This window comes from Lissotriton helveticus, chromosome 1_1, assembly GCF_964261635.1.
Source record: "Lissotriton helveticus chromosome 1_1, aLisHel1.1, whole genome shotgun sequence".
NCBI lineage: Eukaryota > Metazoa > Chordata > Amphibia > Caudata > Salamandridae > Lissotriton > Lissotriton helveticus.
The window spans coordinates 2,073,325,843-2,073,347,777 of NC_136057.1; the positions used below are offsets into that span (position 1 = coordinate 2,073,325,843).

The 21,935-nt window shown below is 42.0% G+C and overlaps 1 protein-coding gene across 1 annotated transcript in view; it reads left to right on the plus strand.

Moving 5' to 3' along the window:
- The first annotated feature begins 437 nt into the window (after window positions 1-437).
- Window positions 438-21,935, plus strand: part of LOC144755902 (putative ferric-chelate reductase 1) — a 328,302-nt gene continuing 306,804 nt past the window's right edge. Inside the window, exon 1 of the mRNA XM_078645292.1 lies at window positions 438-592. The gene's annotated coding sequence lies outside the window, so the exon portion shown is untranslated. The remainder of the gene's footprint in view (window positions 593-21,935) is intronic.

Consider the following 21,935-nt stretch of genomic DNA (forward strand, 5'->3'; position numbering starts at 1 on the left):
GAGAGAGAGAGAGCGAGGGAGAGGGAGAGGGAGAAAGGGAGAGGGAGAGGGAGAGAGAGAGAGAGATAGGTGAGAGAGAGAGAGAGAGAGGTGAGAGAGAGAGAGAGGTGAGAGAGAGAGAGAGAGAGATAGTGGGGGGGGGGGTCATAATTAATAGCACTGCGTGTATTTACTAACCTGCCATCTCAAAACTATTTTTTACTTCACAGAATTTGAGACTGTACATGTAAAGATCTCACAATATTGTGGGCTGCTCCAAAGAGTGGGGGACAGCCCATTGAGTAAGTGCCTGAGGAGGGCACATCCAAACAAGCCAATTGCAGACTAGAACGGATCAAAGCGCTCTCTGTAAATGTACGTTCACCAGCATCATTGTTTTTTCCCTCTTCCCACACACCTGAATTCCCCTCCCTTTCACAACAGTTGCTCCTCCCTCAGTCTGCCTCAGCTGGTCGAGCTGCTTTCTGGTGCTTTAAATCTCTGCCACGCTTACCTCACCTGTTTATGGAAAGCTGCTGCGCTGACTGTCTCGGACACCCAGGAGGACCGCGTTCCAGTCTACCTGCAGCTCTGAAACCCTGGGCACGTGACCGTAAGTTTAATAAGATCGACTCCTTTCTGCATATAAGCGTCCTGCCGCCCTTCGGAGTTCAAAGACAGACTTTATTTTGTTTGTTTATTCATGAAAAGTACACTCGTGAAATAATTCAGGTGCCACGTGTGTGCTAAACTGTAATGTGCGCTGTAAATTCTCTTATTCGGTTGATATCTTTCAAGATATTGTGCCTGCTTCCCTATTTCACATCCTAAAGTGAACGTGATTTGTTGGTGCGCAGAATGCTGGGCTGAACGTGTCTGTCTCTCTTCAAAATATAATTTCAATTCATTCTCAAGGGGCAATTAACAAAAACCGGTTTGAAATTCGTGAAAGTTTTTCTCTGTTCTTCACTTATAGTTGTTTCAAGTATCCCGTCTGATATTATTCTCACTCAGCACTATACGTGTTTGCTCAAGTAGAGTTGTAAATACCGTCGGTGCCCTTGAAGGTTAAGATTCTAAAACACTTATGGAAAATGATTCAATAATGTTTGAGTCAAGGACACTTGGGAGCTCAAACGACTATAATCACTTTGTGAGTGTTTTCTCGTGGTCTTAAGACAGAGATGTAAGGTGCACTCGTGGCTGATCATGGCAGAAAAACACAGATTAGAGCAATTCACAATTTGCGCTGAGCGTTGGGCTATTCATGTGCTATCGACATCACTTCCTGAAAAATATTTCGAAACACAAAAAGGTTCATATGTAACATTATTGAAACAGCTCCCTGTTGACAGGTTCCATCCCTACTCATTCATATTAATTTGTTCTACTGAAATGCAATTTTGATTCTCAACTTTACTTAAATTGTAAAGGTACGTACCTTTTCCATTCGAGTTGATTGTCAGTGCTGTCTGCTCTTCTGTCATATATATATATATATATATATATATATATATATATATATATATATATATATGTTCAAAACACCTTCCCTCATCGAAAGAAGCTGAGTCGCACACGTGACTTCATTATATAACCATTTTAATTAAAGGAACAGCATGATTCGGGACTTTACTGACGCGTTTCGTTTCACCTAGAAACTTTTTCAAAGTGGTGTCCTGCACCTAAGCTCCAGTCCGTGGGTTCCACAGTTCAATTGATGTTTTTGCTACATTTCCTTCGATGGAATTTCAATACGGAAAACATTCCCCTTTGATGTTGCATTGTGGAGCCTGTGGTTCCGACGGCTGTTTAATGTTTTAAAACCCTCCAGTGGGCGGTGAATTGATCTTGCTGTCCAAATAACCAATTTTGCTGGCTTGAAGTTGCCCCGTGTCAGCCCACTTTTCAAGCTGACTGGGGACCAATACCGAGGTCCAGTCCTCGGCGGCACCTCTCTCCCGGTCCGTTTTGTCGGTTCAACACTTTGGTTCCGTTTGGGAGAGCGTTGGCGCTCTTGTGGCGGTGCGTTTACTCTTCGGCAGAACCAAGCCGATATGAATGTTCAAAACACCTTCCCTCATCGAAAGAAGCTGAGTCGCACACGTGACTTCATTATATAACCATTTTAATTAAAGGAACAGCATGATTCGGGACTTTACTGACGCGTTTCGTTTCACCTGGAAACTTTTTCAAAGTGGTGTCCTGCACCTAAGCTCCAGTCCGTGTATTTCGAAACACAAAAAGGTTCATATGTAACATTATTGAAACAGCTCCCTGTTGACAGGTTCCATCCCTACTCATTCATATTAATTTGTTCTACTGAAATGCAATTTTGATTCTCAACTTTACTTAAATTGTAAAGGTACGTACCTTTTCCATTCGAGTTGATTGTCAGTGCTGTCTGCTCTTCTGTCATATATATATATATATATATATATATATATATATATATATTTTCACTGACATAAACCATAGGTTTCAGGGGCGTTATAGTTAGTTGGACATTTCCCTCATACAAAAACATTGAAACTCCCCCGTTATAGTTAGTTCAGCTAACTATAACTCGTGCGCCCCCAATGCACTGCTGATGACGTCACAAATTACATCACTCATGACATGGTCAGTGCCATCACTCATGACATCACTGATGGCATCTCAAATGACATCACTGATTGTTTTGGGGTTTTCCTGGAGCAGTATTTTCTCACATTATAAACTGCAATTCTCAAAGAGGTTCCAATTGTAAAATTTATTGGGCCAGATATTCTAGCAGTGTTTGTGCCCTTAATAAGACAATGCCGTAAACCACATATTTTGATCACAAGAATGTTGATTACGTTTCTTGATTATTCCAATTGGCGTGATAATGTCAATTCTAATCCTGGGCTAGTGGTGCTGAGGACTTTGCAGGTTTAAGTGCTATGTGCTAAGACTGAAAATAAATGTGTTAAACCAGATTTAGTCAAATATTTCAACGGGATGCTACAGAGTGATCACAGTGTAAACCTTCCAATGACTTTGCTTGTCTAGTTCATAAAATTGATCTGGTTGTCCCAAGCATTGATTTTATTAGCAACACCTTTGCGTTTCCTGTTAAACTGCTGTCTTGAGAAAAAAAGGTTTAAAATGGCTTCAGGATATTCTTTATATGTTCTAGAATGTTATCTGCTTGGCATTGACCAGGGCTTACAGCAGCAGACTGTGCTCTGATGGGCGTAATGGATTTTCCTTGGTCATGGCTTTTACCTTCCCGACCTGCTGGCACCAGTGTTACAGAATTCATATGTATTTTATGTCCTAATATCACAAAGAACCAGGGATTTATCCCCTGCTAAAGTGTCCTCAGCATAATTCTAGGTGTAAAACATCTGTGCAAACATTAAACTAAAAACCTTCTACATAAAAATAAAGAGTGCTCTTATATTTAAATTGATCAAATAAACAAATCTGTACCTTCAGAGAACAAATTGCGAAACTATGTATTTCAATTTAGATCCAAGAAGCAGCATACAGGTCCTCTATACTTCACAGAATGGTCTGAAACATCGCCACACTGTGGGTCCACAAATAAGGGAGTATCACCCCACCATGATAGACTTTGTTGAGAGGACAAAGCCCATGAACGTGTCCTAAACCTGGGTCCACCCTGACTGTCCTGGAGGTAGGTGTCGAACTATGTTATGGCTACAAAACATTTGATGTGTCTCCAAATAAAAAGTCACTGTGAACGGCTCGCCCCTGCAAAATTCACCACAACTTACTTCGGATTGTAAGAGGTGTATTCTATAATAAAATAAAAAACTTTCAACAGAAAACTAGAAACTTACAATTCCCTTGATATCAATGACATGAAATATCGGTGCCTAAATTATTACGGGAGAGGGCTGGCAAAAAGGTCCATGGCAAATGCCATAAAGACAATGATAAAGTGGCATTTCTCAATTCAAAGGTGCTACAGGAGTAACGTGGTAATGACAATGTTAATGTTAAAAGCTAACGCTAAAAAAATGTTAAAAATGTGAAGCACGAAAAAATGAAACCTAAAATGACCTCCCATCGTGTAAATCTGTAAATATAGTGACAGTAGTATGCTAGAACAAAAGTAAGCACAATAAAACAACAGCCACTAGCAAATACACTCAATTAGTTATGGGTGTGCCATTTATTTCCGTGGCTGTGCTTTAAATCTTATTATAGCCACAACAAGCACCACGACAAAGAAAGTTGCTATCTGTGATGATTGGCTGGTATTTAACTGCGAATTACCTGGACATAGTCACAAATAACTACATGTTATCTGATGCTTCTTACTACACGAGCAGTGCTGGAAAGGGCTGCATTTGAATCGGTTGATTTTAGATGAGGAGGTACTGGGGCTCAGAGCTACTGACTCCCGCCATTATCTAAATCCGATCATCCTGAGTTAAATCCCCAGAATGGGGAATATCTTGTGAGACCCCAAATTTACAGGTACTGCAGGATTTGTGACCCACCTGCTCTTATTTGCAAACTGCAGGTCCACTACAGCGGTTCAATAAGTGGGTGGTGGAAATCAGAAGGGAATCCAACATCAGAGCACGTTTCGGCGCTGCTGGAATGTGCTAAGGCTTCCTTCTGTTTGGAATGGGCCAGGGAGCGTTCAGGTTGAGTCTCCTCACTCTGGGGCTATTTTTTGCCCAGTGGTTTTACCAGTTGCATTTCCACACCTAGTAAAACTGGGTACATTGATCTCATACATGGGCACACCACCAGGCGGCATTGATTTGGACATGGCAGTATCCTCTCTAAGCCCGTTTTCATGTGGTTCTGATTTGGTTTTCCTCTTGCACTTGGTGCCGATTGTGTGGTCACTTCATGGTGTTCATATCGTGCATGGATGGAGACCCTTCTGGTGGAATCTGAATTCAGAACTACAATTGATAGAAATTTCTGAGATGAAAGCATATATTGCTAGATTCTCTATCTACACATCCCAAGCCACGGAAACAAACTTTCTCCTCTGAGTTTTAGTTATGTTCCCTCCCCATCACTCTCATTTCAACTCACTCAAATGTAGTGGATCATTACCGCATACATAAATACTAAACGGTAGGATGGTTGCTAAAGTGAGACTTACTACAAAAACCAGGTTTGCCCTCTATTACATTGAAGTACACAATATCTAGATGCCCATGCTATGGGGTGTACCATGGGTTGCAAGCCACGTCTGTGGTCCCAGTCATAGCACAAGTAGGCCTTTGCCCACCTCCTATGTGCTTTTCTTCTCTTTCCTCCCTCTCCCTTCACTGGATATTATCTAGTGGTTTTCTACACATTGCACACACACTTACATTCAAACAACTACTCCACGCCCCCCAGCCACCCTCCTTGCTTTTTACTGGTAGGACTTTTCCACATCTGGCCAGCATCCCAATCCTTACTTTTCTGAATGGTGACTAGTGGTGTTTAGCAGGGGGCGGGTGAGGTGAAGCTTAGTATGTGTAGCTTGTATGTGTGAGTTTTTCTGCAGGAGTCTCTGCATTTCACTGTTTATGCATCCGCATGGGTTTGCATGAGTCAGAAGAGAGAGTGTGAGTCATCAACCCACCTTCCATCCATAAATTAACTCGCTCAACTCAGACACACAGTGTATAGCAATGAACTCACTCCTTCAATCCATGCATTTAGTCTCTCACTTATCCATCCAAACGCTCACTCATCTGTCCATTCTGTCAACCTGTGACCCATTATCACACTTCCACACATCCATTCAAACACCGTAACAACTGGCCAATAAAGAAATGGGCTGCAGTGGAAAATGAGTTAGCATTTTCGCTTACAAAAAGCCTTACCTACTCTAGTCGTGCTAAGAAAATGGCTTGAAGTGGAGTGACAATCACAATAACCCTGGCTGAATTTCCTGCACTTCCACCTGAGTCAGCCTGCAATTCTTTGTTGAATAGGTCACCTTTCCTAGGGAAGTCTTCCCAGCAGCATGGAGGGGGAAGGATCTCTTGCCATCTTGACAAATACTCTTGGCTGCAAGCGGGCTCTCTGTCCTTTTGGCAGGGGACTTCACTGGGTAGCTGTCCTTCCCTGATCTATGCAAGTTCTCAGCAACATTCCTTGGGAATTAACACTTGAAATTGAATTGCTGCTAAGGACTGGGGAATTTTTTTTGAATTCTCTTTTTCAAAAGTGAAATGCTGCTATAGGAGAGATGAATTTTAAAACAGTTTTCACTCTGTACCTTGCACAATTTTGCGCCACTGTTAGACTCCATTTGCACTCTATTGGTACTTGTTGGCCAGGGGGGAACCAATCACATTTGTGGGGGGTGGAGCCTACAAGAGCTTGCGGCCACTTAATGCCGGCAGTGACGCGGACGCACTGGTTATAGGAACTGGTTGCTGTTTTGAATCTAATTTTGTTTGTTAAGCCTTGCAATTGAATTGCTACCAACGACTGGGGAATTTTGAAAGAATTAGCTTTTGAAAATGCTGCTATAGGATGTGAGAATTGTAACTGTTTTTACTCTGTACCTTGCACAACCTCGTTCCACTATTAGACACCAGTTGGACTGTATTGGTCCTCGCTGGCAAGGGTGGAATCAATGACATTTTTGGGGGCATGGAGCCTACAAGATCTTGCAGCCATTTAATGCTAGCAGCAACACAGATGCGCAGTGGACACGTGCAGGGAGCATGCTGCCTGAATGCCAAATGCGCACCAAAGACAAGCCCATCCACGGTTGGCTGGGGCTAGGACCTAGTCGCCATGCCCAAGTTCAAATGTATTTGTCCCTTCAATTTAGAGAATGTTATTCAGCAAGCTATCAACTAGAGCCCACTACCCTGTCCTGTCTGTCAAGCCTAAGGATTTTAAACAGGAATGCCACCACCCCTGAATTTAGTCAGCCTTTCACTATTGCAGCCACTACTCCTAAGAAAACTAATTGTATGACCAACCAGCTAATGATCATTTATTTAAACATGCGGTCAATGGTGAAACATCAATTAGAATGTTTTTATCTGCTAGTTTCCGTAAAGTCAGATAAGCTACTACTTATGAAAGCCTCGCTTTCCTCTGAATCCTCCCCTGATATGCTTGCAGCCCTTCCTGATCATTATGATCTTCTTCAGGCCAACCAGCTTACAGGAAACACGGGCAGAGGCGTTACTTCTGTAATCCATAAAGATCAGAAGTTTACTACCTTAACTGCTGTGGATATTACCTTTGTCAACAGCTTGGTAATTAAACTTGATTCCACCCTTACCTCTTTGACTTGTGTTCTGGTTTATCTACCTGCACACCATGTGCCTCTTTCCCCTCACTCGCTTTTGGAACATATCTCCCACTTGGTGACAGACCATGCTAAACTTCTGTTAATTGGGGATTTTAACTACTGGGCTAATGATGAGTCGGGTGCTCTAGGAGCTTTGGAACTAACCGAATTATTAAAGTGCTTGACTTTCGAACAGCATGTGATGCCTCCCCACTCACATAAAAGGACAGGGAACAGCATTCAATTGGTTTGTGTCTTTTTTGTAATATAGCTCCCAGTCAGTTCAACTATCCCATTTTGGTTCTCCCAAGGCCAAACTTTGTCCCCTCATCTTTTTATCTTGTATATCTACCCTCCGGTACAATCTTTGAGGAAATATAATCTGTGCACGGATGTATGACGTTACAACGCATACTTTTACCACGCCTACCATTACCACGCATTTTTTACAACGCAGGATCCATTACAACGCATACCATTACAACGCATGTATTTACAACGCAGGTACCTTTACAACGCATATCATTACAACGTAAGTATTGGTAAGTATATAATATTTTTTAAAATGTAATTTAATTTAATTAATTTAATTTAATTAATGTAATTTAATGTAATCAATTTAATTTAATGTAATTTAAATTTAATTATATTTACTTTTTACCCTGTACCCCTTTACCCAAAAACCCCAAACTGACCCTGAACCCTAAAAATACCCCTTTACCCAAAAACCCAAAACTGACCCTAAACCCTAAAAATACCCCTTTACCCAAAAACCCCAAACTGACCCTAAACCCTAAAAATACCCCTTTACCCAAAAACCCAAAACTGACCCTGAACCCTAAAAATACCCCTGTACCCCAAAAACCCAAAACTAACCCTGAACCCTAAAAATACCCCTTTACCCAAAAACTGAAAACTGACCCTGAACCCTAAAAATACCCCTTTACCCAAAAACTGAAAACTGACCCTGAACCCTAAAAATACCCCTTTACCCAAAAACTGAAAACTGACCCTGAACCCTAAAAATACCCCTTTACCCAAAAACTGAAAACTGACCCTGAACCCTAAAAATACCCCTTTACCCAAAAACTGAAAACTGACCCTGAACCCTAAAAATACCCTTTTACCCAAAAACTGAAAACTGACCCTGAACCCTAAAAATACCCCTTTACCCAAAAACTGAAAACTGACCCTAAACCCTAAAAATACCCTTTTACCCAAAAACTGAAAACTGACCCTGAACCCTAAAAATACCCTTTTACCCAAAAACTGAAAACTGACCCTGAACCCTAAAAATACCCCTTTACCCAAAAACTGAAAACTGACCCTGAACCCTAAAAATACCCCTTTACCCAAAAACTGAAAACTGACCCTGAACCCTAAAAATACCCCTTTACCCAAAAACCCAAACTTATAATATTTTTAATAAAATGATATACTTACCAATACTTACGTTGTAATGGTATGCGTTGTAAAGGTACCTGCGTTGTAAATACATGCGTTGTAATGGTATGCGTTGTAATGGATCCTGCGTTGTAAAAAATGCGTGGTAATGGTAGGTCGTTGTAAAAGTTGCGTTGTAAAGGTTGTATACCTTCCAAAACACCATGCTATTATTCCACAACTGGATGAATAGCAATCAACTTGAATAAAACCCTGACAATACAGAGCTTATTCTGACTGGGAGCTTCCAAAATCTGTGGAACTCCAACTTCTAGCTTGTTGAATTGGGTACTCCTCCCCTGCCTACAACTTCAGCAAAGAGTCTAGGAGTTTTTATCGACAACAATCTCTCTATGAAGCCTCAGGAAGGGTCTGTAGTCTTCTCTTGTTTGCTTCAGCTCCGGAAGATCAGGAAAACTGTGAAAGGTTTCTTACTTTTGAAGCCCTTGTCCAGGCTGTCATCTCACATATCGACTATGCAAATTCGCTTTCTTTTGGTCTACCCGCATACTTGCTAAAGAGACTACAATTGGTACAAAATCAGGTTGCCAGACTGATCTACCATTAGCCAAGGAGGTGTCATATCGCCCCGTTGATGAGGAAGCTCCACTGGCTTCCAGTGAAACAGCAGTCTGCCTTTAAGATTGGCTGTATCATTTTTAAATCGCTGTATGGCAACTGCCTTGAGTTAATTTCCTCACACATCCATAGGCATTCTACTTCTTGTTAACTGAGGACTTCGCATCTCCCTCTGGTCATTTGTCCCTTCAAGAAGAAGAGGCAAGGAGGTGTCAGATTGTCAGTATTGGCCCCTCGATTTAGGAATTCCCTCCCACCTCAAATCAGATCTATTTCGTGCTATTTCAGATTTAGACAACTCTTGAAAACATGGTTGTTCACACAAGCATATAAACAAAATTATGAGCTGCAAGTTATGTTCCTGTAACAAGTTCCAAGAAACCGGTTGGTGCATGTGCGCTCTTTAAATACTTTTAACATAACATGACATAACATCAAGGTGCAGGAAACACTGTTGTCCAATTCTGCCACTGTACCCAGTTACTCAGTCTCAGCTTATATTATTACAACATATGAGCAGAATAGTTCCCTGACACGCCCTGGTTCTCTGGAATAAAAGGCCAGTCTGCTCAAATCATTATTTCCGGATTTCACCATCATAGTTTGCACAATGCATGCCATTACAATACACAGGTACCTCCGAGTTGGAACATTTTAGAATGGTTTGCAAACATTATATTTAGAAAATGGTCCATACTGGGACAAAGCTTCAGGAAAATTATGTTTAAAGGGATGCACTCACTTAGTTCTGCCCACATGACTATCTTCAGGCTCTAAAATCTGAAGCTGATTTATCGAAATCAGTGTAAATGATTTCCCGTCTTAATACTATCAATTAGAAATACAGGAGTAGCGGGACGCCAGAGTTGGTAATGCTCCATCCAAAAAGCTGGTATTGTAGGATGCTGTTATTTCCAAGTATGGTATTACTTCACTATTCTTACATTTCCAAAGGATTTGGGAATAACCATGTGATTCATTGTTCATTGGTACCAGCTGAGTCAGGATTACATCCTGGCTTGGAATGAAGACCTTAGTGTTCATCTGAATGCCAAGCAAAGCTTTGTACCGGCTCGTCACTGGAAATGGACCAATCACTATTCAAAGTAGGTGGAAATTCAGAAAGCACATTTAGCAATAGGTCGGCAACGTCACTCCCGGTTGGTGACTACTTGAGAGCCATCCACGGTTAATATGAGGGTTAGGCAGCTTGGTGGCCAACCAGAAAGGCTTCTAAAATGTAATGAGTTGCTTCATTAAAGGTAGGCCGTACCTATGCGGATGTAGACCATCTCCAGCCAGGATAAAATATCAACTATGTAAAGCTGGATTTGCCAATTGTTTAATCTGTTAATTTAACAGACCAAAAGATTAAAATGTTTATCAGAGTAGAATAAATCCCTAAACCTTGCTTGCCTTTTATTGTACTCCCATCCAAAAAAGATAAACACAGCTAAATTATACCTATCAAAAGAGTGATCAGGTGTCGAGTAATCTTCTTCTTCTTCTTCTTCTTATTATTATTATTATTACTAATAATAGTAATAATAATAAAACTAATAATAATAATAATACTAATAGTAATTATTAATCTATTACTTTTATTACTTCACCAATGCTAATTTGTTTTAAACTATGTGTTATCTTGCCTTTGGAATGTATGTACATTGAATTTTATACCTTTTATGATTTTAACAATCGAATAAAGAGTACTTGACTGACTGACTGACTACTTCACCAATGGAAATTACAGCAGCTGGTCAAAAAATCATTTATTTTTTATTTTTGCCAACCTGCCTTTCCTACAAAGCCTTTTCCCCAACAGTCTAGACACGTGAAATTATTCACAGCACCCTCCCTGTTCTTCAGCCTTCTTATCCCAGGCATTCTCTTTTCCTGCTCCACGCCTTTCTATAAATAGTTCAAGTAATGCCAGAAAGCTGATTGCAGAGTAAAATGTTCACTGTGATTTTTAGAATGTTAATGACCACATAATTTATGGAAAGGTGACGGAAAGAGCTGAGTCATGCGGAAACGAAACACAAGATAAGATTCACGGGAATGTACCAGCGGCATGCGTGAGTCAGGATTGCCTCGAGTTCTTGTTTGTCCCCGTACTTTTGTTAGGGACGTTTTAAGGCTCGGCCAAAGTGTACAATTGTCCAAGGCCCCCATCGTCCGATTTGCCCCTTAGTCAACTAATTGGGATAGTCAGAAGTCGAATTAACAGTGTGCATATATTTATATATATTTTAAATGACACCTTTGCTTGCCTGCCTTTAACCCTTTTGCTCTCAGGCAGCTGGTGGCAATGACATTAAACAATTCATGTCTGTATCCTTACTTCACCTTACCTCTGTCTCAACTCTCTCTATACACCAATGTTTGGATCTCTATTTCGCGACCTCTCTCTCCCTACACCGACACTTGTTCCACCTCTTGTCTACGTCACTTTTCTACTCACACACCTCTCTTTGAAAGAACCTTCTCCCATTATCTCACTTCTCTACCACTCTGTGCCTATCTCTAAATCTCTACCTATCTACTCCCTCTACTTTGATTCTCCACACCTATCTCTCTCCATATCGCCATTCTTCGTCTCTCTTTACCTACCACCCTGCCCTGACTCAACATCGCCACTTTCTAGCTCCTCTCACTGTTGTTGCCATCCCGCCTCCCTGTATCCCTTCTCCAGCTGCTTCACCTCTCTATATTACTTCTCACTGACTCTGTCTCCCACAACCTCACCTCTCTCTTTAGCTCTTTGTGCCTATCCCATAGCTCTACTTCTCTGTTCCTTAACCTAATCTTTCTCTGTAGCTCACCCCCCTCTCTCTCGTGCTCTCTCTCTTATCACTATACCTTACTTCTCTCACTCTGCTGCCTCACAGCTGTCCAACTCACCACTCTACCGCATTTCTGTCTCACATCTCTCTCACTACCTTATCTCTCTCTATCCACCTCTCTTTCTTTCTCCCACTACCTTCCTTCTGTTTTACCTAACCATTCATTCACTCTCTCACTTTGCACCTCCTCCTCTCTCTTTCTACCCGTATTCTCTCATTCCACCTCTAATTACCTAATTCCTTTACCAATACCTCTTATTCCCTACAACTTTTTCTTTGTCGATGAGTACCTCCTCTCTCTCTCTGTACCTTCTTTTCTATTTCAACTCGCCTTCTCTACCTCACTTTCCTCCCTTTACCCTCACCCTAATTTGAGCAATCTCTCTACTTCTGTTTGCCTCACCACTCATCTCGGTCCGTCTACTCCATCTCTTTTCTCTCTGCATCTCTTCTCTGTATCTACTGTTCACCCCACTTCGTTCTACCTTTCTCTCTTCCTTTCTGAGCCCATTAACTGTTCTGTTTTTCCATATCTCTTCTCATTTTGCCTCCATTTCTCTAACTCGCCACGCTCTTATTTTGCATCTACCTCTTTGTTTCTCACTACCGCACAGCTATGCCTGCCTACCCCTACCTTTCTTCCTCTTTCTCTCTCTAACTCCTCTCCCTTACCTCAATCTGTACAGTTGTCTTAGAATATCGATAACAAAATATTGCATTTTAGCCAATATACCATTCACAAACATAGTGCCTCATTAGAATTAGATTTTCTATTATGAACTCAATAGGGCATCATTTTTGTAACTGACATGTAAAACACTATGGGGCCCATTAAGATGTCGGGCGGATTGCCCCTGCCAGGCTGGCAGTAGCCACCGCCAGCCTGTCGGGGGCAATCCGCCCAACATCCTCACTCGTTTCCCCCCCGCCATATTAGTATGGCGGGGGGGACCTCGGCGGACGGAAAGACCCTCCGCCGCTTTTCCACCCCGGTCACCTTGCGGCCGGGGCGGAAAAGGAATAATATGGTGGCGGTGTCTATCAGACACCGCCAGACATATTATGATGGGCATTTTACAATGCCTTTCCGTGGCTGCAATGCCACCACGGAAAGGCATGTGGTCTTCACTTTGGGGGCCCCCTGCGGGCCCCCAAAGTGAAGGAGGGGTGGGGGGTGCACACGGGGGGTACCTGTGGCACCCCCCTGCATTTGCATATACAATGCGGTAGGCACCCCGCGGTGCCTGCCGCATTGTGTATGCAAATGCATACATGCATTTATGGCATTGTGGCGGGTGGTGCAGAGAGCCCCGCCCGCCACAATGTTATAAATGCAGGATGGGGCCGCCACTGTGGCGGCCGCATCCTAATACCACCCACGGGACACCCGCCCTTATGGTGGGCGGTCCCAATCCCCGTCAGGATGGCAGGCGGGCAAAGTCCGCCCACCATCCTAATTACCCCCTATATGTTTGTTAGACAATGATAATTGAGTACCATACTCTACTACCTCACTCCTTGGTATACCCTTCTTGTCATGTCCTACCCCTCCCTTACTGCAGGTCTCTTTACCACTCTGCCTCGCACTTAAAACTTGCCTCTAGTTACTGCTCTGTATCTTTCTGGCTACCTTACCTTTCACTCTTTACCGTGTGCCTCACATAGTTGCTTATGTCATGTCCATTTCTACCTCTCTTCTTTCTGTACTTCACTTTTGTCTCTAAACTGACTCTTTACCCCTCTGTCTTTTTCATGTGTCTCGCTGTCTTCTATTTCTCATACTCAGCAAAGCCAGAGGCCACCATCTTGACAACGAAAATGACAGATAGAAAGAGCAGAGAAGGAGCAAGGAAGGGAAAAAGAATGAAGGAGAAGATTATCGTATTTCATATGACAGGTGAAAATCTGAGTTGTGCTTTGATTTTCACAGTTGCAGCAAGAATGCCAGTTTTGAAGGGTATTTTTTGTGATTGTCAATATGTGACAATGAGATCTACAATTTTGTGTACATAAGTTTTAGTTTAAAATAATCCACTAGTCAATTAAAAATGAAGCAATACACTCTTACCTTATTTTCCCTATAATGGTAGGAAGAGGATTGCGAGCCAGTTGTGGGCCAATGCACTAATATCTGGTCACAAAATACGGGTCACAAACTGTGACTAGCATTTTTATGACTCAAAAAGATTTTTATGAACCACCCTATGCACTGATATTTGGGTTCGTAAAAATCTGAATCATAGTGGATTGGAATCTGACATACCTCATGACTAATAAAGATAGGTCGCAAATTGAAACTCGCTGCGTTTAGATGCCATCACATGGATGGTGGCCTCCTGGGGTCAGCAGACAAACAAGTCTGTGATAGCATTTCAATAAAATAAACTTTTTTAAAAATGCAACCCATTTGACTTAAAGGAAATCGAATTGCATTTTTAAATAAAAGTTTACTTTTTTTGATAGTTGTATTTGCAGAGGTCCTGTGGACCACCACCTACTTCCTAACAAGATTTTTTAACATTAACAAAGGGTAAGCGATCCCCACGGCACCCTTTCCCTTTTGCAAATTAGTTGCCACCTGTTAGAAAATAGGTTACTGGTTGGGAGGGGTGAAACTCTACTCAAGCATCAACCACATTTCTTGTCAGGGTGAGACACAAGCAAACCCCAAATTAACCTCTGCTGAACATTGAGGTAGTTTGGCATCGAACAATCAGGATTACTTTAGAAGCAATGTGTAAAGTATGTATGTAGAACTTCAAACAGTAATAAAATAAAAATAAAACACAAGAAATTTCCCACACCAATTTAGAAAAATAGAGCAAAGTTTAATAAATAAATCAAGACCAAAATGACGACAATTCAATCAGTAGAACTGCAGATGTGCAATGTCAAAGGTTTCAGTGAAAATAGCACTAAAAAGCACAGAGTACCAACTGGGGATATCTGGTTGGGCCGGACTGGGCCAAAGTAACAAGTTTAAGCCAACTGCGATGGAGCGTGGGCTGGCCACATGGACCCAGGTAGGTCCGCTAAACAAGAACACTTTATATTCTAGATGCAGAAAGTGGTGAGGTCTAGCATCGGGGATATGTTGTACAGCCAACGCAATGCGCCGGTTCCAAGGAGCTGCGATGTGATGTCCTGCATCATCGTCAAGGATTCCCATTGACAAGGGCTTGTGATACAAAGTCGGGCTTTGAGGATGAATTGTGCAGTCGTAGTGATGCATCGGTTCTGAAGAGCTGCAAGACTGTGATGAGAGAACCTGCATTGTCGTTGAGGCTACCGTTGAGATTTGCGATGTGAGGCCCTGCATCGGTGAAGCTTCACACAGCGGTGGTTCCAATGCAGGCTGTGAGGTTGATGCGGAATCCTTGCGCTGAGAGTATCCACACAGTAGGGGCAATGGGTTGGTTCTCCCTGGGTTCACCCCACACAGCAGAGGAGATGCAATCATTCTGCTTGATCCATAGGTGCACTGGTGGAGCACATGTAATCCCACTTCTAAGCATCAAGGACTAGGGAGGCACAATTTGGTACTCGCAGATGGAAGAGTACATGTGCTGTGTTCCAGGTGAGGTTCTAATCAGGAGGCCAGCCAACTAGCCCTGGAGTCTCTCTCTGCATCTCCTAGGTTCAACAGATGCAGGTCCTGTCCTTCTCACCTAGGCAGGAGGGCAGCAGGCAGCAGGTCAGCACAGCAAGGCAGCAGTCCTTCAGAGAAGAAGTCCTACAGATTGGCCGTCCTTTCAGAAGCACAGCAGTCCTCCTTTCTGGCAGAGTATCCACAGGTCCAGAAGTGTACTGAAAAGTTGGTGTTTGGGATCCAATATTTATACCTGGGCCTTCGTTTGAAGTGGAAGAAGCTTCTAGTGGTTTCCATTTGACGTCCACAGACATCCTATCTTACCTGTTCTGGCTGCAGACTAACTACAGGGGGCATGCAGTATTTTTTGTGGAGGCACGACACATCCTATTCATGTTTAAGATTCGCTGTGACCAGCTCCAGACTTCCATCCTGCCAGTAATGGCCCATCCATGCACAACTAAGCTCTCTATTGTGTGTGGCTTTCAATGAGGAATACTCAAATCACAACTATCACAGAGACAGTCTCCAGGCACTAAATGGCTAAAGCAGGTAATAGTGAGATTTCTAAAACTGGCATTTTCAAAATTGTAATTTAAAATCTGACTTTGCCATGCAAGAGGATTTTTCATTACAATTCCAAAGACACCAAACATGAACTGGTTAACTACTCCCATTTGGAATTTTACATGTTTTAATGTAATAAGGTAATTCCAATGCTATCCTATGGGGGAGGTAGGCCTTGCACTAGTGAACAACGCATTGAAGGGTTTTTCACTACCAGAACATATAAAACTCAAAAGTATATGTCCAACTTTTTCAATACACTGCACGCTGCCCTCTGGACTGTCAAGGGCTGCCATAGGGGTGACATATGTATGAAAAAGGGAGATTTGGACCTGACCAAAGTTTTGTTTTGGCAGTACAAACTGGAATGGCAGGCCTGAGACATGTTTAAAGTGCTACGTAAGTGGATGTCACAATCAGTGCTGCAGGCCTCTAGTAGCATTTACTATGAAGGCCCTGGGCACAGGTCGCACCACCTTACTAGGGAATTACAAATTATTTAAATATGTCATTTGGGTATAAGCCAAATCTACCATGTTTTAAGGGGAGAGTACAAGCTCTTTATTGTTGGTTAGCAATGATAAAATGGGCAGAGTTGTAAAGCCAGCAAAAACAAAGTCAAGAAAAGATGAGAGTTGAAGACAAAAAATTAAGCGGAAAGCACACTAAAGATGCCAGACCTAAAACCACCCCTACTGATAACTTTTCAAAGGTTTACAATTCCTATTTTGGTCCTGACTTATTGTGAGAAATTACCATCTTTTACCAGAAATTCCCCCAGATCTTTGTCTTCCTTTACTGAATCTGTTTTTGTGGTTTTCAATATCCTGTGCAATGTGCATATGCTACCTAGTGGTAAAGTGCTTATACTCTCACTTCCAAGTGCTTATACTCTCACTTCCAAACAAGGTAAAATTGGTATACACCTAAATGGTAAATTTTATTTACTTATACGTCTGTAGTATATTATACTACTTGTGCGCAGGTCCTGTAAACTAAATGGTACTAGTGACCTGCAGCAAGGACTGTGCCACCCACTAAATGAGCACTGTAAAGCATGTCTCAGGCCTGCCAATGCATCTTATGTGTGAGGCTTTAAAACTGCCCTGTCAACCTGGAAAATAGACCTTTTTTGTGGCATAAACCTTCTTTTTTAATACTTATAAGGCAGCACTAAGGTAGGCCCTAAATGCTCATAGGGCGGTGTGCATGATTTTTAAAAAGTAGGACAAGTGTACTTAAGTTTTACATGTCCTGCCAGTTAAAAACTCCCAAAGTCATTTTTCTTTGTGCAATGCCAGACTCTCATAGATTAACACTGAGTTACATTATTACATTTACAAAGTGCTAACTACAGTTTGGGAACTAGTCAAGAAATACTTCTTCCACTTATTTGTATTGCAATTTAAAATCCTCTTTAATGATAAAAAAGTCAGATTTTATATTACTATTTTAGAAAAGCCACTTTTAGAAAGTTGGCATTTTTCTGCCTAAACCAAATGTGCCTTTCTGTCAGTGCCCAGGCTTACATCATTGTTAATTTGCTCTCTTGTGGTATGGTGTGTGTGTATTTCTTCCAGACAGGGGACAAAAGGGTCTTGGGTGTGGGGAAGGATATTCCTCTCCTGAGTAGAATGGGTTGGGTTGTACTGAGCCTTTCCTAAGCTTCAAAGGGTAGCTTAAGGGCTCTGTCCACTCCTTTCCTAACTTCTGAAACTGCCTGCTTTGTCACTGGCAAATGCGGCTCACACCTGGGCCTGCCTACTCTTTGTTAACCTAGACAGATTGGAGCCAAGCTGTTGTGGGGACTTACAAATAAATAAATCCAACACTGGATTATATGGAAAAAATGTAGGTTTAATCCAGAACAGGGTCTCAAGCCCTCCAACCTATGGTTCAATGTCTCTTCATATGGTAAAGAACATGGAAATGCTCTGCACAGTAGATTCCAACTACAGAACCTTGCAGGATGCCACATATCTTCCTCCTAAATGCAACAACATTTAAAACAATAAACACAACCACAAACACAGAAACCTTAGACTATCAGGAAAACAGTCTGTGAATACAAACAGGACAGACACTCAACATCACAGGATATTACAATTATTTACACCTAATCATACAAGATGCACTCAAAAACACCCCCATAGCCTTTTAGGTCAATTGTACCCCATTATCTGTAAGAATAGCTCCCAATTGCATTCTCTACTAAATATTTTCTGAAAAAGTTATATCACTACAGCCGTAGTACCTTCAGAGACCACTTCAACTTCTGGCCACCTGGAACACATATCTATGGACACCAACACATAAACATGTTTCGCTCTCATATCCATGGGCCACACAATGTCCAATGCTACTTCCACCCAGTGTTCTAAATGGATTTTCTCTACAGACCATAGGAGGAGTTTTCACTTTTGTAGTCTTATCAGTCAATGAACATTCTACACATTCTCTTAAACCCCTCTCAATCTGCACATCCAATCCTGGCCGCCAATATTCACACTTTCAACTTTCTTTGGTTATACATATCCCTAGTTGTCCCACGAGGGCTAAGTCTAATAATCGCCTCCTCAAGACCTCTGGAGGTACCAGACCTAAATTTATCATGACCAGCATACCATTCACAGATGGTTCATTTTGCATTCTAACAACACTCTTCATTCGTTGTTTCCCACACTGTGCCACTCAGAATGTTGTTATGTACAGCAACTAAAGTCTTATCCTTGCCAATCTCTTCCAACCACTCAGACAACTTGCTATACCCATCTGTGAACTGGCACTCCTTGATATCTTCCTTCAACCACCAATCTTCAACCATTTCAATACTGCATTTCTTACTCATCAACCTTGACAGACAATCTGCAGCCTTGTTTGAAATACCAGGAACATACTTCACATCAAAATTAAAATCCTGTAGAGCCACAATCGATTTACATATTCGACGGTACATTGAATCTAAACCATCTTCTCAAAGATCTCATGTAATGGTTTATGATCTGAATATACAGAACAAATTTGTCCACATAAAAACTTTGTACATTTCCTGATAGCCTAGTAGATCACCAGAGCCTCATTTTCGATTGTAGATACCTTTATTCTGACCCTCTCAAAGCTCTTTAAAAAAAATGTGTGACTTCAGAGTTATTCTGAATTTTCTTCAACACAGCCCCTATACGTTTCACAGTGGCATAAGTATGTAGAGCACTCTTAAATCCTGGAATATAGCTACTCAAACTTGATAAGGTGCGCATAGAAGTGATTGCAGGGCCATCAGCATCATGCACTCCCTGTGATGTCATGGCCCATGGCGCAGAAGACGCACGCAGGCAGGAACGCATGCCAATAAGAATCCTTGAGATCACAGGATGGATCACGAGATGACAGGTGAGGCCACGTGCATTCAAATAGTTAAACCCTCACCAAGCTAAATGGTCACTGCTTCAGTAAGTGATCCCAACAGTGTTAAAATCAAAAATATGAAGCGGAAACACATCCAGGGTCAGGAACAATGGCAATCATGCAGTTGAACAAGCGACAATAAACTTCTCAAGTAAAACCATACTGTCTCTGGCTCCATTATAGACTCAGTGCACAATCACTGGGATGACCATGTCTCCAGAGCAGCACTCCCAGAATTATAAATGCACAGCTGTGCCTCTCTCTGGCACCCACGTTTCCTCCTCCATTCCAAATGCAAGGGATGCCAAATCCATAATAGGTCATGGCACTCACCAAGTTTAATAAATGTACTGTTGGTTAAGGAGCTGGATTCCCCAAGTTAATCTGTTATCCGCTCATCACCAATCTGTAGCATGAACTCGCAAATAAATCATGCACTACCTGTGATGTCATGGCCCATGGCGGAGAAGACGCACGCAGGCAGGAACGCATACCAGGAAGAATCCTTGAGATCACTGGATGGATCACGAGATGACAGGTGAGGCCACGCGCATTCAAATAGTTAAACCATCACCAAGCTAAATGGTCACTGCTCAGTAATTGATTCCAACAGTGTTAAAAATCAAAAATATGAAGCGGAAATACATCCAGGGTCAGGAACAATGGCACTCACCAAGTTTAATAAATGTACTGTTGGTTAAGGAGCTGAATTCCCCAAGTTAGTCTGTTATCCGCTCATCCCCAATCTGTAGCGTGAATTCGCAAATAAATCCAGATCTCTGACCTCTGCTTCCCAGTCTCTTCTAATGATACAGAACCGGGGAAAAGGGAAGATCTGCCCAGAACCAGGTTAGGGTTAGAAAAAGGGAGTGACCCCCACCTACAGGCTAGCACTGGGTATAAAGGTGGTACCCGCAGAACCTCTCAAGAGAACACTCCTGGATCTGATATTATTTAGAGGAGGAGTATTCTGCTGTCTAAAGAAGAACTTACCTTGATCCCAGTATCCCAGAAGTGACTTTAAGGGTGGGATGACTGATCACATCTTTAGCTACAGGGAACCAATTAGTGTCCAGAGACATCTCCCTTCTTCTAACAGGCCAAACCAGACCTGAGCCCTTGGCTGGAAACTACTCCCTGCTCAACTGATGGTTTCACTAGATCCGATTCAGTGCAATGCATACTGACGCAAGGCCTTGCATCTCAGTCACTCACAGCTCCTGATCAATGGCTCCCCTAGACCCGAAACAACGTGACACAGACTGATGCAGGGCTTTACCTTGCAGCACCTCACAGCTCCTGATCTGCATCTTCACTGCATCCAATGTGGTGTAGCACAGGATGACACAGATTTTCACATCGCAGCACCATGCAGCTCCTGATTGGTGGCTCATCTGACCCAACCCAGCGTGACACCAAGCCTCAGATCACAGCACTGCGCAGCCCCTTACCAAGAACAAAAAGTAGAACTGCAACAGACCTTACCTGGTCCTGTACCTGACCTGCCTCCATTGTGGCCATCCTGAACTTTTGACTTTGTCCTGGTGTGACACAACCAAATAGTAGTTGGTCTTGACGCCTTATTTAGTTCTATTTTTTCCTAAAATTCTAAATCCTCAAAACTCTGGTTTTACAGATTTTATTTTTATCATTTTGAACATCATTTTATTTAATAACATATCTTTTATTTTTCTTAATTGGCTTGGATTTATTTTTGTGTTGTATTTTCACTGTACTACAGTGTGAGTGCTGCATAAACATTTATACAGTGCCTCTAAGTTAAGCCTGACTGCTTTGTGCCAAGCTCCCAGGGCAAACATTTAATGACTTTTGTGGTTCTCCCTGACAGGGATTGTAAATTATCCTTGACATGGGTTTTCACCCCTCAACAAATAATCCAATTTCTTATACATATGGGTAGGAATCTGTATTTGGAAGGGATGCCTACAGCATGCCATATCCAAAGATCTATTCTTTTTCCATTTCTAAACCCAGTTTAGGAGTCAGTAAAAAGTTACAAACCCTAATATGGGGGTAGTGAATTGCTAAAAGAGGTTTTTCAGTGACAAACTCTGAATCAGAGTGTTTACGACTGAAAAACTGCTTTGTACATGGCCTTTGATTCTGCATTAAATATTGTTAATGCAAGACAAATAAATCATGCTGCAAGAGCAGAAAGAAATGGCTTTATCAATGCTTGTTGAGGTTATCATTTGGTACTATTTGAATTGTAGACGCCATGTAGCCTGAGATTTTGTCT